This window comes from Oncorhynchus clarkii, chromosome 18 (genome assembly GCF_045791955.1).
Source record: "Oncorhynchus clarkii lewisi isolate Uvic-CL-2024 chromosome 18, UVic_Ocla_1.0, whole genome shotgun sequence".
NCBI lineage: Eukaryota > Metazoa > Chordata > Actinopteri > Salmoniformes > Salmonidae > Oncorhynchus > Oncorhynchus clarkii.
The window spans coordinates 32,425,754-32,444,490 of NC_092164.1; the positions used below are offsets into that span (position 1 = coordinate 32,425,754).

The window sequence follows — 18,737 nt, forward strand, 5'->3', positions numbered from 1 at the left end:
GGGCTTGGCCTGAGAGTTGATAAATCTGAATGCACGTTTGTGAGAAGTGGTGTGACCAGAAACCGTTCACTGTTAAGGTCTTTTCAGCTGCTATCTCTGCCTGTCATATAGGTAATCTTCGACAATAACACAGTAGCGAAACATCCTCTGTTATGTCGTTTCATGAAGGGAGAGCTTTGCTTTACACCCAGTCTCCATGACTCTAGCTCCGATCTGGGACATGTCTATTGTGCTTGAGGTGAATTATCAGCAACCTTTTGAGCCGCTGGAAGGAGTTGAATATCTCTCCTTCAAGAGAGAAATTTACTGGGGGGAAGGGTGGTCCAAAAAGAGGAGGGTTTTTTTTTGCTCTGGGGAGGTTTTGTTGTTTTTGGAGAGGGGCACAGGGGAGGGTAGTGTGTTTTTTCTCTGGTTTACATTTGCTTTTCTGCTTGTATTTCCCTATAAACAATGGCTTGACTTACTTTTGATATTATCCTAAAACAGTTTAGAAACGTTTGTGAAGGTTTAGTATGGTGTTGCTATTATTAATCTTTAGCTACTGCAGGTCTATGATATAAAGGCAGTGCGCCCAGGCGCTCCAACTGACTTGAGGCGGGGAAAACTGTTTCAGGCCTATCAGAGTTACTCCTATAATCTAACAATATAATGCTTATCTTTAAGCAAATTTGGATTGAAAATTAACAAAGTACCCTCCTTCTGTACGTCTACAGTATGCTGCAGAAGCCAGTAGCTGCAGTAGCCATCTAACATAAAGAAATGCATTTCGGTGTCGTAACATGCCACCGGCATATCTCTATCTCTATATCTCTATCTCGCTGGGGTTAGGCCTAAGCTTCTCTTCCTTTATATTGGCCATATGTCACGCCCTGACCATAGAGAGCCCTTGGTTCTCTATGGTGTAGTAGGTCAGGGCGTGACTAGGGGGTGTTCTAGTTCAATATTTCTATGTTGGTGTTTTGTATGGTTCCCAATTAGAGGCAGCTGGTAATCGTTGCCTCTAATTGGGGCTCAGATTTAGGTAGCCATTTCTCCCACTTGTGTTTGTGGGATATTGTTTGGTTTTGTGCTTGTTGCACCACAGAGTCACGTTTTGTTGCTGGTTTATTGTTTTGTTGAAGAAGTTTCACTGTAATTAAATATGTGGAACTCCCTGCCCAGACCCCGGATCCGGCCATGGCACTGGGCTGAACTGGACTGGGCATCGGCGCAGAGGAGGGCTCCCGCCATAGAGCTGGGTTGGACGCCGTGCCTGGACTGGGCATCTCAATGTGAAAAAAACTGTTTGCATGTTCTTCACAAAGAGGGCAACAGATGCTACTGAGCCAGATGTCTATGTGTCAGGGGAGAAGCTCCAGGTGGTGTCTGATTTTAAGTACCTTGGCATCATACTTGATTCCAACCTCTCTTTTAAAAAGCATGTGAAAAATGTAATTCAGATAATCAAATTCAACCTAGCTAATTTCCGATTTATACGAAATTGTTTGACTACAGAGGTAGCATAACTGTACTTCAAATCTATGATACTTCCCCACTTAACATACTGCTTGACTAGTTGGGCCCAAGCTTGCTGTACAACATTAAAACCTATTCAGTCTGTCTACAAACAGGCTCGCAAAGTGCTTGATGGGAAGCCCAATAGCCATCATCACTGTTACATCCTCAGAAAGCATGAGCTCCTGAGTTGGGAAAATCTTGTGCAATACACCAACGCATGTCTTGTATTCAAGATCCTAAATGGCCTCGCTCCCCCTCCACTGAGTATTTTTGTTAAACAGAAAACCCAAACATATGGCAGCAGATCCACAAGGTCTACCAAGAGAGGTGACTGTATAAGGAAAAGCAACTTTAGTAAATACGCTTTCTCTGTGAGAGCTTCCCATGTCTGAAATACACTGCCATCAGACACACATAACTGCACCACATATCACACTTTCATTGAAGACATGGCTAAAGGTCAATCAGATTTGTGAACATAATCCCTAGCTGTGTATTGCCGCTTTCCATGTTGTCTGTTGTCTGTAGCTTGTGAGGTGTGGAAACACTTTGTTGCTTTTATGAATTTTGTCTTGCTGCTTTTTGTTATATGTTGCTCTGTCTGTATGCTACGTCTTGCTTGTCCTATGTTGCTCTATCTGTATGCTATGTCTTGCTTGTTCTATGTTGCTCTGTGTGTGCTCACTGCTCAATGATTGTCTATACTGTAATTGTTTTTAATAACCTGCCCAGGGACTGCTGTTGAAAATTAGCCGGCTGGCTAAAACCGGCACTTTTACTGAAACGTTGATTAATGTGCACTGTCCCTGTAAAAATAAACGAAATAAACTAAACTAAACACACACCTTGGTCCGTTTCGTACAACAATCGTGACACTATATATATATTTATTAAAATGTTAATATCATATAGTGGACACCTTCGCCTAATAGGCCTATCTGTGCGTGCAATGCCCTCATACATTTAGTGCTCAAATCTCTAACAGCTGAACCATGAGTTGGACAATTATTGTTTTAGGAAAGTAGCCTAAAAACCAACAGAAAAAATAGGCTATAAAGTTTGGCTACACAAGGAATAGTGTTCTTGTAATTTGTTATAGTCTGTTTTTAAGGTAAATGTGGCTCATTTGGCCAATATCCCTCGTTTATTGATGGTGCTGACTGCGCCAGGTCGGATCTGAATGCTAATGAAGATTCATATGAAGATTATGAAGATACTAGAATATTTGCATGAAAATCTGTCACCAATTGGATGGAAACCTAACTAGTGCACGAGTCCAGTGTCACTGTGATTATGCCTGCACATCATAGTTCACCAGCAGCTCCAAACATCTAAAGAATAAGCTACCAGCCAAACAAGATTGTAAGAATTGTACTTTAACTGCCCCCTCATACTCAACTCTGTAATGTGTCTGTATCTATGTAATTGTATACTGTATGTATTTACGTAAAAATAGGATGGAAGTAAGTCCCCGACTTTATTGTGCAATTTCGCTCACTTTTCTTTGGTGTATATATGTATTTTGTTTAACTGACAAATAAAATCAATCAATCAATCCAAACTGTGCAGCGGCCAATTGATGAATGGAAAGAGTCATCTGTTACAAAACACCAAAAAGTTGAATGACATTCGGAGATTGTCAAACCAAACCTTCAATACTGGGTAAGCTTACAAGGTAGGGAGATATGTACAGTTAAAGTCAGAAGTTTACATGCACTTAGGTTGGAGTCATTAAAACTCGTTTTTCAACCACTCCACAAATTTCTTGTTAACAATGTTACGTTCCCCAGTTTATGTGTTGTAGTTTGTGTTTGTGCATGTGTTTATTTCAGGAAATGGCTTCCTGAAATCCCTCAAGCAGCTGATTGGTCGACTCAAGATCTAATTGGAGAGCTGACCCCGCCCCCTCGTCAAGACGCAGCTGTCTCCAATTACCCATTCAATCTAAAGCTATATAAAAGCCAGTGTTCTGTTCAGCAGAGAGAGATTTGCTGGGAGGTCATTGCATAGGGGATTTGCTGGAGATTTGCTGGAGATTTGCTGGGAGGTCATTGCAGAGCGATTGATTGTGATAGAGAGATTTGGAGGTAGGGATTGCTGAGAGATTTTTGCTGGGAGTTCGTTGTTGGTATGTTTTGTGAGTTTGTTGCCCAGGTAGAGCTTATTTGATGTCCTTTGTTAGTTTGTAATTGTTTAATATCCTGTTTCATTTGTTCCCAGGGGGGAAGGGGAAGGCACCTTGGGAGTGTTTAGGCAAGAGGCCCGCGGGCATACATATACCCGTAGTATATTCACTGTCTAGGCACACTAGGTAAGACCTGGGCGGACCACCCCCTGTATTTTGGTTAGGGCACCAGGTGGTGCTAAATTAGGTAAGTAGTGGGTAGGCAGGTAAGATAGGAGAGGGGGGGGGGGGCTTTGAGATGTACTTTCTTTGCTTTGGTTCCGTCCAGCCCCTTTTCCCCATATTACCGTGTAAAGGAATAAAGTCCTTGTAAGCGGTACCACATTCTGTCTGTCATCCTTACTCGCACCTACAGTCCATACCTCTTTCACTTCAGAGAGTTTAGTTGTAGCAGGGTGTTGCGTTCCCTCTTCATAGAGGCGTGCGTAACAGCAAACTATAGTTTTGATAAGTTGGTTAGGACATCTACTTTGTACATGACACAAGCAATTATTCCAACAATTGTTCACAGACAGATTATTTCACTTATAATTCACTGTATCACAATTCCAGTGGGTCAGAACTTTACAGACAGTACACTAAGTTGACTGTGCATTTAAACAGCTTGGAAAATTCCAGAAAATGATGTCATGGCTTTAGAAGCTTCTGATAGGCTAATTGACATCATTTGAGTCAATTGGAGGTGTACCTGTGGATGTATTTCAAGGCCTACCTTCAAACTCCGTGCCTCTTTGCTTGACATTGGAAAATCAAAATAAATCAGCCAAGACCTCAGACAATCAGCCAAGACCTACCTTCCTTTTCATTGTCAATTAGGTTAGTATTGTGGAGTACCTACAATGTTGTTGATCCATCCTCAGTTTTCTCCTATCACAGCCATTAAACTCTGTAGCTGTTTAATACTCACCATTGGCCTCATGTTGAAATCCCTGAGTGGTTTCTTCCTCTCTGGCAACTGAGTTAGGAAAGACACCTGTATCTTTGTAATGACTGGGTGTATTGATACACCATCCAAAGTGTAATTAATAACTTCACCATGCTCAAAGGGATATTCAATGGCTGCTTTTTACGTATTTTTTACACATCTACCAATAGGTGCCCTTCTTTGCGAGGCATTGGAAAACATCCTTGGTCTTTGTGGTTTAATCTGTGTTACAGATTCACCTCGACTGAGTCACTCAACAATCAAGTTAACCACTATTATTGCACATAGTGAGTCCATGCAATGTATTATGTGACTACTCCTGAACGTATTTAGGCTTGCCACAACAAAGGGCTTGAATACTTACTGTCTCAAGATATTTCAGCTTTTTATTTTTGCTGAATTTGTAAAAAAATTCACAACTCCACTTTGACATTACGGTGTATTGTGTGTAGGCCAGTGACAAAAAAATGTCAATTTAATCCACTTTAACTTCAGGCTGCAACACAACAAAATGTGGGAAAAGTCAATGGGTGCGAATACTTTCTGAAGGCACTGTACATTGCATTTGAGTAATTTAACAGACATTCTTGAAGTAATATGGCAACAGGTGATCCTGCCTCATCTAAAGTGAAATTTTCTTGCTATAGACCACCAAGTGCTAACAGTCAGTACCTGGATAACATGTGTAGAGTGCTTGATAATGTACAGTGTGTGACTTCAACAGAGGTATATTTTCTGGGTTACTTAAATATTGACTGGCTTTCCAGTCCACTCGAGAAATACCTTCAAACTGTAACAAGTGCCAGCAACCTGGTTCAGGTTACCAGTCAACCTACCAAGGTAGTTACAAACAGCACAGGAATGAAATCATCAACATGTATTGATCACAGCTTTACCAATGCTGCAGAAATGTGCTTTAAAGCTGTATCCAAATCCATTGGATGTAGTGATCACAATACAGTATCCATATCTAGGAAAACCCAAGATCCAAAGGCTGGGCGTAATATAGTGTATAAGAGGTCATACAAGTGGTTTTGTAGTGATTTCTATGTTGATGATGTAAAGAATATTTGCTGGTCTGTCTTGTGTAATGAGGAGCAACCAGATGCTGCCCGTGACACATTTATGAAATGTCTTATTCCAGTTACTAATAAGCATGCACCCATTAAGAAAATTGTAGTGTCTTAACACTTAGTACTTATTTATGTAATAAGAAAGACTCGGAATACAAGCAATTGAACTGGAGCTTCACATTTACTCAAACTAGTTAGTACCAGAATAACATAGAACAATACTGCGCATGACCAAGGGTGCTCCATCCTTAAAGGGGACATCAGTAATTAACAGAACATAACAAAAATGACTGTAAAAACGGTTAAATCCCTGTGAATTGATGAGTAATTCAAAAATTCAGCCAGGTCACCCTTGATGCAAGTTAGTATTCGACGTTCATCCATGTCTGAGGACGTCGGGAGATGACGTGGAAACTGGCGACGAGGGGCAACAGTGAGTTCCAAAGGTTGCAAGTTCTAATCCAGCGAAATAAAAACATTTTTATAATGTTTCATTTACGCCTGTCGCAAACCTTACGCCTTTGAACACACCGACTGCGTCATTTCATCACTGCTGCGTAACATTTTGCACAGCTGGGCAGCTATACTGATGAAGGTACCTTTTGCACTGGTCGCATGCGGTTGGACACATGGAGGATAGAATCCTTTTCGCAGTATCCTCAAAACCATGTCTTTTTGACACAACTGCAGACAGCTACAGGGACATAATCACAAAAAATGCTGCTTGGAGACACGTGTCCACGATAGTAGGATTGCCAGATCAGTTTAGTAGTGAGCTTGTGCTAGATGTGGCTAACCTGGCTTGCTAACCTAGCCAATGAGGTGTGTGTGTGTGTGAAGAAATAGTCATATAAATGATGCTAGTTACTACCCCTGATAACTTTCCCAAATAATCATGTTTGAAAGAGTGTGAATGTCAGATAAATAGTAATAGAAATGGTAGATACTACTGTACCCCTGATAATTTGGTCATATAACCGTGTGTGTGTGTGTCTATGTGTACAGTAGGTGACATGTCCATGATAGCTATCTAATAACTATAGTTATGCTAGGTAATGGTTTGGCTTATCATGTTCATGTCTATGTAGAAGAAGACTGTAGGAGGAAGTGGAGAGGACTCAGGGACAGGTATCAGAGAGATAGAAGGGCAGAGAAAGAGAAGAAGAGGTCTGGGTCAGCAGCTTCAGGCCAGCAGCCTTGGCACTTCTGCCACAGTCTTTCTTTTCTGGATCCATTTATTGTGCCTCGGGCAACGAGTGGCAATTTAACAGCCAGACCCTCTACTACGTCATCCACAAGTGTTGTCGCCAAGACCCTCGTCAAGACCCTCAACGTCATCTACAAGTGCGACCATCGCCTCCACCGGAGGAGCGAGACCCTCTACAACGTCTACATCATCCACGAGTATGACCACTACCGGTGCAGCCATGGAAGATGATGAAATGGAGGAAGCACCTCTGGATCTATGACCACCTGAGATTATTATGAACCTCACGGAAGGGACCACTGAGGACCTCGTTGAACAGGATGTGGCCGTGGAGACAAACAAGGAGAGAAACAGAGAGAGAAACGAAGAGGAACAACGTCACACCAGGCATCCACAGAGGTACCAGCCCCCAGATCCACTCAACTCGTTTCAGCAAGGCTCCTCCAAGCCGTCGAGAGGGATGCAGCCCAACCTGATGCTCACAGGAAGGAGGATGAAGAGACCCTCTTTGCCATGAGCCTGGTGCCAACACTGAAGAGGCTGCCTCAGCAAAGAAAAGCGGTAGTCAAGGTTAAAATGTATCAGCTGCTTTTCCAAGCCGAGTTCAATGGTAAAAAAAATGTTTTCTCTACATCACAGGAAGTGTCATAAGTGTTGAGACAGTGAAGTAAAGTAGGCTACTAGCCTACTCATGTAGGCTAATTGGTATTTCAGATCAAATTATTAATATGAGGCAAATGTATAGCTGTTGTTTCTAGGTTAGAAAATATCCCAAAACAACAGTTTGCTGTCATATTCATCTTTTGATCTGAAATACAAATTCCATGAGTAAACAGCGAGTATTACCAACTTTGCCGCACTGTTCCAATATTTATGCCTATAACTACACTACACAAGCAGTATTTAGTTAATATAACAAAGGTGAGATTTATGTTATGTTAAGCTTGTATGTGTTGTTTTTCTCTTCCCTTCCGGAGATGGAGTGAATTTAGCCGACCAGCTCACAGGAAGAGGAGAGGAGTTGTCCTAGTTGTTGTTTTGACCTCTCTCATTGTACCTTTCTTTTCACACACGTCAGTTCCGTTTAAATCCGGTCAATTCATAAAGTCATTTTTTATAAAGTCTTAGGATAGCATAAATGATTAGTGTTACATAGATTTCTGAATTGACAAAATTGAAACTCATACACCGGAGAATTCACAGATGCTCTTGTTGGTCTCCTACAAGACTAAATGTGAATATATTTCTTTCATTTAAAACCACTTGAAAACCAGGGTGTTGAAACTGTTTGTGAAGTTAAGTTCAATCGACTGGTCCATGACGTCCAGGTGCCATTTGTTTGTTTAGCTGTGTTATGGCTACATATTATTTTTTCCAGAGAGACACACACACTCCTCTTCTCTACTCCTCTCTGTACCTCAGATCTCCAGTGCCCTGCCCTCTCTCTCTTTATGGCCATGTCTGAAGTTCCCCTACTACGTCTAGGCTTCATGAGTAGTCCCTGTATCAGTCTGCAGTTGTGCCAAAAATACATGCTCTTGTTGTTCTCTTACAGATTACAGGCTACACATTCATTTTTTACACAACATTTTATTTACACGCACACACATCTCTTTCAATAGTTCTATTTTTAAAAACATTTTTACAACACACACACCTATCCTGTTCTTTCCTGTACTTGAATACTAATTAAATTATGTTTTCATAGTCAGTTGTTTCAGTTGTTTATTAATATCTCATTTAGACTTCATCTGCTTATTTCTTCCTTACACCTTTGCAGATCTAAGACGAGATGAAAGTAAAAACATTCTCTTCCTAATTAGTTTTTTTTCCCACCTGTATTTTGTCAGGCCAGTGAACATGGTGGTAAACTGTACTATTTGTATGGACCCTAGGTTACCTAGGTTACCCTTTCCCTTTGTTATCATACTAACTGTATGTCGTATAACCTTAATTAGTGCTCCCGCTCACCTGGTGTACCATGCCAGGTGTGTATAATACTGATGTTAATGGGAGAGGGAAGGGTTAAGGTGTGGTCTTTACTCCCAAATTTCACTTAAATATAGCTTCCAAACGAAGAGAGACAATGATACATAAAGTAATCTGGGGGAAAATGCAATTTTATGGACAATGGTGGATGGTTCTTAAAATAACCTTTGTTTGATCTTAAAAGACCTGTTTCACTCCACGGCATACTGCCATGGGACTTCACCTGCTGCCGATGAGTAGTAGGTTGTCAGCTTCTCCCTCACCTGCAGTGCCTGTCTGGGGACATTGTTGGCACCTGCCCTGGTGACATCAGGTTGGTGACCATTTGGCGTGGCCATCTCCACCCGGAGCAGCTCCTGGAATGACCTCCGCATGTAGTTGTGGAGAACTCATGTGGCCTTTACGCAGGCATCGACATTTGAGGGGCTGAGACCAAGCACGCTCCAATACATTCCCCACCGGGCTGCCAGAATCCCAAAGGCGCATTCAACAACTAACCTTGCCCTGGATAGTCGTTTGTTAAAGATCCTTACAGGCTTTGGCAATGGCAGCTGGCGTCCAGCGTAGGGCCTCATGAGGTTGGTTCTTAAAGGGAAGGCCTCGTCGCCGACGAAGACGTGGGGAACAGGTCCCAGGTCTTCAGCCCCAGGGAGTGATGCAGGTGGTGGAAACTCCAGGGTGCTATCCTGAAGTGCCTGGCCGAAGGCAGTGTCCCGGAGAGTCCCGCCATCACTGCCCTTGCCGTAAGCACCAACATTGACAACACGAAAATAGTAGATGGCATCAACAACAGCCAAGAGTACAACTGAATATGTACCCTTGTAGTTGTAGAATTGCGAACGTGAGCACGGTGGAGCCTGGATTACTACATGTTTCCCGTCAATGGAGCCAAGACAGTTGGGGAAATTCCACCTCTCCTAGAACTCGGCAGCGATGGCCCTCCAGTCTTCCTCCTTGGGGACAGGCATGTATTTACCAACTAGACAGTCCCAAATGGCTTGTGCCACAGAGGGGACAATGCCTGCCACCGTGGACCGTCCAACTCGGAAGCTGAATCCTATGGTCCTGTAGGAGTCTCCTGTCGCCAAGAATCTGAAAACATAATTCAAAATAATGATCAATATTGTGTGTAACTTGAATTCCACCCACATATTATATCTACTGCATAGCTACCTCGCTACAGTTTATTATGCTCTACTAATTAAATTGTAATACTCATCAACCATCATTAACAATGCCGTGAAACTGTACAATTCAGTCTATGACTATATCAATAAACTGTAGCCCATGCCAACTCTACTCTTAGAAAGAATGGTACTATCTACTTAAAAGGGTTCTCCAGCTGTCCCCATAGGAGATCCCTTTTTGGTTCCAGGTAGTACCCCTTTTGGTTCCAAGTAGAACCCTATTGGGTTCCATGTATAACATTTCCCCCAAAGGGTTATACCTGGAACCAAAAATGGTTATCCTATGGTGAAAGCAGGACACTTTTGGAACCTTTTTCTCTAAGAGTGTATGTGAGTACAATAAGAATGTAATGGATGACTAACTGTCTTGAACAACAATGGGTCCTGGAGAAGACTAGCCTACCTTCATCAGGGCAGAAGGCACCTTTCTTTTCATTTGGTAACATTGCATAATTAAAAAAGGATTATAAACCAACTTTGGGAAAAGTTATAGTCCTAATGAACATTCTGTAAAAGTACATCTGATGTCAAGTAGGGATTATTAATAGAGAGCCCTTTAGCTAGCTAGGTTGCACATAAAAACAACGTATCAAATATCAATCAATTATGGTATCAAAGGCTTTCAAAATGTACTAGAATGTATCTTACCGGAGACAAATCGCCAGCAGCCATTTGTCAGACAGCAGCTCTTCCCTGTGCTTCAAGCATTGAGCTGTTTATGACTTCAAGCCTATCAACTCCCGAGATTAGGCTGGTGTAACCGATGTGAATGGCTAGCTAGTTAGCGGGGTGTCCGCTAATAGCGTTTTAAACGTCACTCGCTCTGAGACTTGGAGTAGTTGTTCCTTTGCTCTGCAAGGGCTGAGGCTTTTGTGGAGCGATGGGTAACGGTGCTTCAAGGGTGACTGTTGTCGATGTGTTCCTGGTTCGAGCCCAGGTAGGGGCGAGGAGAGGGACGGAAGCTAAACTGTTGCACTGGCAATACTAAAGTGCCTATTAGAACATCCAATAGTCAAAGGTATATGAAATACAAATGGTATAGAGAGAAATAGTCCTATAATTCCTATAAAAACCTCAACCTAAAACGTTTTACTTGGCAATATTGAAGACTCATGTTCAAAGGAACCACCAGCTTTCATATGTCCTCATGTTCTGAGCAAGGGACTTAAACTTGAGCTTTTTTACATGGCACATATTGCACTTTTACTTTCTTCTCCAACACTTTGTTTTTGCATTATTTAAACCAAATTGAACATGTTTCATTATTTATTTGAGGCTAAATTGATTTGATTGATGTATTATATATTAAGTTAAAATAAAAGTGTTAATTCAGTATTGCTGTAATTGGCATTATTACAAGTAAATAAATAAATAAAAATTCCAATTAATCGGTATCGTATTTTTTTGGGGGTCCTCCAATAATCAGTATCAGTATCGGCGTTGAAAAATCATAATCGGTCGACCTCTAAACATCACTCAGAGATGCACAAACTAGGCAAGTCAGTTAAGAACAAATTCTTATTTTCAATGACAGCCTAGGAACAGTGGGTTAACTGCCTGTTCAGGGGCAGAACAACAGATTTGTACCTTGTCAGCTCAGGGGTTTAAACTTGCAACCTTCCGGTTACTAGTCTAACGCTCTAACCACTAGGCTACCCTACCGCCCCCATATAACATTCAAAATGGGTGAACCTGGGCAGGGATTCCTTTAACAACTGACTTTCAGCACGCTTATAGGGAAGGGCATTCAACATCTACAGCACGTAAAAAAATGACTGATGATTGGATGAAATTGATAAGAAGATTGTGCGAGCTGTTTTTTTTAGACTTCAGTGCAGATTTGGACATTATTGATTATAATCTACTGCTGGAAAAAATTTATGTGTAATGGCTTTACACCCCCTGCTATATCGTGGATTAAGTTACGTGTCTAAGAACACAGAGGGTGATCTTTAATGGAAGCCTCTCCAACATAATCCAGGTAGAGTTGGACATTCCGAGGGCTGTTCTCTAGGCCCCTTACTTTAGTTTTAGAATGGGTAACAAGCAGTAAGCTAGTACAAAATATGTTTTTAAACTAAAAGCATTGTTTAAGGGACAAATTATTGACTAAACCCTAAGCCTCAACTAAATCGTGTAATTGAGCAAGTTGAGGAGACTAAACTGCTTGGAGTAAGCCTGGATTAAAAAACTCTCATTGTCAAAACATATTGATGCAACGGTAGCTAAGATAAGTAATAAAGAGCTGCTTTCTTGACATTGCTATCAACAAAACAAGTCCTACAGGCCCAAGTTTTTTTGCAACTGGACTACTGCCCAGTCATATGGTCAAGTGCCACAAAGAGGTTGGCAAATTACATTTGGCCCAGAACAGAGCAGCTTAAATGTACAGGGCTGACGTCAGTGACATGCATGTCAGTCTCTCCTGGCTCAAAGTAGAGAGATTGACTGTGTCACTTCTTGTCTTTTGAAAGGTTTTGACATGTTGAAAGCACCAAGCTGTCTGTTCAAACAACTAGCACACAGCTCAGACAACCATGCATATCCCACAAGACATGTCACCAGGGGTCTCTTCACCGTCTCCAAGTTCAGAGACTTTGGGAAACGCACAGTACTGCACAGAGCCATGACTACATCAAACTTTATTCCACATCAAGTAACTCATGCAAGCAGTAAAATCAGATTTAAAAAGCAGATAAAACTATACCTTATGGAACAACGCGGACAGTGAAGAAAAACACACCTGCAAACACGCTAGTACACACACTCTACACACGTACATTGTAATATTGTTGTATGGTGGTATTATACATTTTGTAATGTAGATATGTAGTGGTGTGAAAATGTCATAGGATGTACTGTTTTATTTCTGGTTTTGTGTAACTGCCTTAATTTGTTTGGACCCCAGGAAGAGTATCTGCTGCCTCGGCATCAACTTGTGGAGATCCCTAATAAATACAATACTCTTATCCAAAGCGACTTCCAGAAGCAATAAGGGTTAAGTGAATTGCTCAAGGTCACACAGACAGAATTTTCACCTAGTCGGCTCTGGGATTCGAACCAGCGACCTTTCTGTTAGGCTACCTGCCGCCCACCGATATAGACGTTTAGGTGCAAAAAAATGGAAATTGAAAGTGATCTGGTGCAGTGAAAAAGTGACTTGTGAATTTGTTTGTTGTACTCAGTCAATTGAACATGTACTTAGAGTATTGAAACATGATGCATTTTGATGATCTGTTTAGATCTTTATGCTAAGAGTTGGGAAAATGTACCACGTGAAAATTGCACCAAAGTGAGTGATTCCTTTTAATTACAAAACTGCTGATAATTCAAAACAGCAAAAAATGAAAGATTGCTTTTCATTATTTTCATTCCATAATACACACGTCACCACACATTGTAGTAACTTAAGCTTAATTAGAACGAAGAAAAACACATATGTAAGGTTTAAGAATTCAATGTTACAGCTTCAACAATACACTGATCGACTTCCAAAACAATAAGTATCTAATAAGTAACAAAATGAGTGTCTTTAATGCATTCTGAGACATGTGCTTCTCTCAACATTTGAGGTGATAACTAAAAAGCCCTTGATTATGGATACTCGGTGCATTATTCTGATAGGAGGCAAAGAACTTGAGAGGACGATGTGACAGCATACCATCAAAACATGAGAAAAACAAGTCAAGCTGGTTTAAACATGCAGTGTGAATGAAACACACATTTCGTCAAACCGGTTTACTAAAACAACACTAATTTCATGATGTATAAACATACTAAGATTGGTCTTTATTTCAGGCTGGAGGATGTAAAGTCTTTATTTCGATGTAGGGGCTGTCTTCTGGTTCTTCGGAATCAGAACCAGAATGTGTCTTCTAGTTGTTCTAGTTCTAGTACAGCATGCTGCCCCACACGGAGGCCACCAGGTTGGCACTGAGGGCTGCGGTGACAGAGAGCTTGGCAGAGGTTGCGCCGCTGATTGTGACTGGGTTACACTTGTTGGTGTCGCAGCAGGTCCTGACAGTGGTGTAGGTGGCGCCCATGAGGGTGGCATCGGTGGTGTTGCACATAGCACTCTCCAGACAGCCTTGGGTGTTGAAGCCTAGGAAAGTACTGAGGGAGGGGAATGCTAGAGAGAGAGAGAAGATATGAGGTTTAGAATGATGATGAACCTGATTCTGTGTGTGTGTGTGTCGGGCAGGGATGGGCAATTGGTGAAATTGGCACCCCTTTTGTAGGCTTGCAGATCAATTTCCAGTTGGGATCTCAACTTACTGTTGTCAGTCACTCAATTAACCATGTCAACTAACACTTTTTAGATTGGTAAATTAGGGGCTATTCCCATTGATGGAAGTTTAAGGAGATGAAGAGATTTCAATTGACATAATATGTGCATAAGCTTTCTATTTAAATTATGTCCTTGCCTTACCTTTTGTTGTGGCTGGCAACGTGAATTTTTTTCACTGCAGCTCCAAACAGTAAATATCAGTTTACTTGTAGCCACTATCTAGTTAGCTCTAGTTAAGATCTAATAATGGGATTTTCAGTTATTTTTACTGACTCTGATCTTTGACTCATTTAGTTAATTTGAGTTAGTAGCACGTAGGAATCATGATTCTACAAGCCTCTCGTTCGCACGTCCATAGCGGGCTTATTGGAGCTTTCATTTGTTACTGAGACCTGTGAAAGTGTTTTAAAAAATTGAATTTGTTGATTGCTAGGCATACAAATAAGATTATTTCGTGATACATTTGAAACAAGGTCCATTTGTGGCCGCAACTGGACAAGATTGTGAACGACTCTTGGTGGAATGCATTGCTTGACTGCCGTGAGGATGATAAGCACAAAACATATTGATGCAACGGTAGCTAAGATGGGGAGAGGTCTGCCAGTAATAAGTAATAAAGAGCTGCTTTCTTGACATTGCTATCAGCAAAACAAGTCCTACAGGCCCAAGTCTTTTTTCAACTGGACTACTGCCCAGTCATATGGTCAATTGCCACAAAGAGGTTGGCAAATTACATTTGGCCTAGAACAGAGCAGCACGGCTGGCCCTTAAATGTACACAGAGGGCTGACATCAGTGACATGCATGTCAGTCTCTCCTGGCTCAAAGAAGAGAGACTGACTGTGTCACTTCTTGTCTTTTGAAAGGTTTTGACATGTTGAAAGCACCAAGATGTCTGTTCAAACAACTAGCATACAGCTCAGACAACCATGCATATCCCACAAGACATGTCACCAGGGGTCTCTTCACAGTCCCCAAGTCCCAGAGACTTTGGGAAACGCACAGTACTGCACAGAGCCATGACTACATCAAACTTTATTCCACATCAAGTAACTCATGCAAGCAGTAAAATCAGATTTAAAATACAGATAAAACTATACCTTATGGAACAACGCAGCTGTGAAGAAAAACACACATGCAAACACGCTAGCACACACACTCTACACACGTACATTGTAATATTGTTATATGGTGGTATTATACATTTTGTAATGTAGATATGTAGTGGTGTGAAAATGTCATAGGATGTACTGTTTTATTTCTGTTTTTGTTTAACTGCCTTAATTTGTTTGGACCCTAGGAAGAGTATCTGCTGCCTTGGCAGCAACTTGTGGAGATCCCTAATAAATACAATACTCTTATCCAAAGCGACTTCCAGAAGCAATAAGGGTTAAGTGATTTGCTCAAGGTCACACAGACAGAATTTTCACCTAGTCGGCTCTGGGATTCGAGCCAGCAACCTTTCTGTTAGGCTACCTGCCGCCCACCGATATAGACGTTTAGGTGCAAAAAAATGGAAATTGAAAGTGATCTGGTGCAGTGAAAAAGTGACTTGTGAATTTGTTTGTTGTACTCAGTCAATTGAACATGTACTTAGAGTATTGAAACATGATGCATTTTGATGATCTGTTTCGATTTTTATGCTAAGAGTTGGGAAAATGTACCACGTGAAAATTGCACCAAAGTGAGTGATTCCTTTTAATTACAAAACTGCTGATAATTCAAAACAGCAAAAAATGAAAGATTGTGTCATGTATTGTCATGTTGTGTGTTTCTGTCCTTTCCCTTCACCCTGTCTCCCTCTGCTGGTCGTTGTTAGGTTACCTTTTCTCCCCCTCTTTCCCCCAGCTGTGCCTTGTCTCCTCCTAACTACCCATTCACCCCGTTTCCCACCTGTTCCCTTTTTCCCTCTGATTAGGTCCCTATATCTCTCTCTGTTTTTGTTCCTGTCCTTGTCGGATTCTTGTTTGTTGTGTTTCATGCCTGAGCCAGACTATCGTCATGTTTGCTGTAACCTTGTCCTGTCCTGTCGGAATCTGCCGGTCTATCTGAGCCTACCTATGTTTGGTTATTAAAGAAGCTCTGTTTAAGTTAGTTCGCTTTTGGGTCCTCATTCACTCACCGTAACAGAAGAATCCGACCAAGAATGGACCCAGCGACTTCGGATCCTCTCCACTCAGCCGTCGAGATCCAGGGAGCGATGCTAGGCAGACACGAGCAGGAATTGTCTTCTGCTCGACATGCCGTTGAGACCCTGGCCACCCAAGTCTCCAACCTCACAGAACAGGTTCACCATCTCCGCCTCGATCCACCGGCCACTTCCAGGGCTTTCGAATCTCCGGAGCCCAGAATCAATAACCCGCCGTGTTACTCTGGGGAGCCCACTGAATGCCGCTCGTTCCTCACCCAGTGTGATATTGTGTTTTCTCTCCAGCCCAACACTTACGCCAGGAGCACTGCTCGTGTCGCCTACGTCATATCTCTCCTTACTGGACGGGCTCGTGAGTGGGGCACGGCAATCTGGGAGGCAAGGGCTGAGTGTACTAACCAGTATCAGGACTTTAAGGAGGAACGAGCCGGCTTTGCTCGCTCGTCTTCTGGAGGGTCTCCGCGCAGAGGTAAAGGATGAGATTCTCTCCCGGGAGGTTCCTTCCAGCGTGGATTCCTTGATTGAACTCGCTATTCGCATTGAGCGACGGGTTGATCTTCGTCACCGAGCTCGTGGAAAGGAGCTCGCGTTCTCCGTTGCCCCCCTCTCCGCATCACTACCATCTTCCTCTGCCGGCTCGGGAGCTGAGCCTATGCAGCTGGGAGGTATCCGCATCTCGACTAAGGAGAGGGAACGGAGAATCACCAACCGCCTCTGTCTCTATTGCGGTTCTGCGGGTCATTTTGTCACTTCATGTCCAGTAAAAGCCAGAGCTCATCAGTAAGCGGAGGGCTACTGGTGAGCGCTACTACTCCTGTCTCTCCTTCAAGATCCTGCACTACCTTGTCGGTCCATCTACGCTGGACCGGTTCGTCAGCTTCCTGCAGTGCCTTAATAGACTCTGGGGCGGAGGGCTGTTTTATGGACGAGACCTGGGCTCGGGAACATGACATTCCTCTCAGACAGTTAAGGGAGTCCACGGCCTTGTTCGCCCTGGATGGTAGTCCTCTCCCCAGGATTCAGCGTGAGACGCTACCTTTAACCCTCACTGTTTCTGGTAATCATAGCGAAACCATTTCTTTTTTGATTTTTCGTTCACCTTTTACACCTGTTGTTTTGGGCCATCCCTGGCTAGTTTGTCATAATCCTTCCGTCAGACGTCGTTTCGGACAGAGGTCCGCAATTCACGTCTCAATTTTGGAGGGAGTTTTGCCGTTTGATTGGGGCTTCCGTCAGTCTCTCTTCCGGCTTTCACCCCCAGTCTAACGGTCAAGCAGAACGGGCCAATCAGACTATTGGTCGCATCTTACGCAGTCTTTCTTTTCGCAACCCTGCGTCTTGGTCAGAACAGCTCCCCTGGGCAGAATACGCCCACAACTCGCTTCCTTCGTCTGCGACCGGGCTATCTCCTTTTCAGAGTAGCCTCGGGTACCAGCCTCCGCTGTTCTCATCTCAGTTCGCCGAGTCCAGCGTCCCCTCCGCTCAGGCTTTTGTCCAACGTTGCGAGCGCACCTGGAAGAGGGTCAGGTCTGCACTTTGCCGTTATAGGACGCAGACTGTGAGGGCTGCTAATAAGCGTAGAACTAAGAGTCCTAGATATTGTCGCGGTCAGAGAGTTTGGCTCTCCACTCAGAACCTTCCCCTTAAGACGGCTTCTCGCAAGTTGACCCCGCGGTTCATTGGTCCGTTCCGTATTTCTCGGGTCATTAATCCTGTCGCAGTTCGACTTCTTCTTCCGCGATACCTTCGTCGCGTCCACCCGGTCTTCCATGTCTCCGGTATTAAGCCCGTTCTTCGCGCCCCCGCTCGTCTTCCCCCCCCCCCCCCCCCATCCTTGTCGAGGGCGCACCCATCTACAGGGTCCGCAGGATTTTGGACATGCGTCCTCGGGGCCGTGGTCACCAGTACCTCGTTGATTGGGAGGGGTACGGTCCTGAGGAGAGGAGTTGGGTTCCCTCTCGGGACGTGCTGGACCGTGCGCTGATCGAGGATTTCCTCCGTTGCCGCCAGGTTTCCTCCTCGAGTGCGCCAGGAGGCGCTCGGTGAGTGGGGGGGTACTGTCATGTATTGTCATGTTGTGTGTTTCTGTCCTTTCCCTTCACCCTGTCTCCCTCTGCTGGTCGTTGTTAGGTTACCTTTTCTCCCCCTCTTTCCCCCAGCTGTGCCTTGTCTCCTCCTAACTACCCATTCACCCCGTTTCCCACCTGTTCCCTTTTTCCCTCTGATTAGGTCCCTATA

At 43.2% G+C, this 18,737-nt stretch overlaps 2 pseudogenes; one reads left to right on the forward strand and one right to left on the reverse strand.

Moving 5' to 3' along the window:
• The first annotated feature begins 6,309 nt into the window (after nucleotides 1–6,309).
• LOC139372298 (uncharacterized) lies at nucleotides 6,310–7,538 on the forward strand (annotated as a pseudogene).
• Nucleotides 7,539–9,067: 1,529 nt separating this feature from the next.
• Nucleotides 9,068–12,691, reverse strand: LOC139372300 (uncharacterized; annotated as a pseudogene).
• Between the last annotated feature and the right edge of the window lie 6,046 nt (nucleotides 12,692–18,737).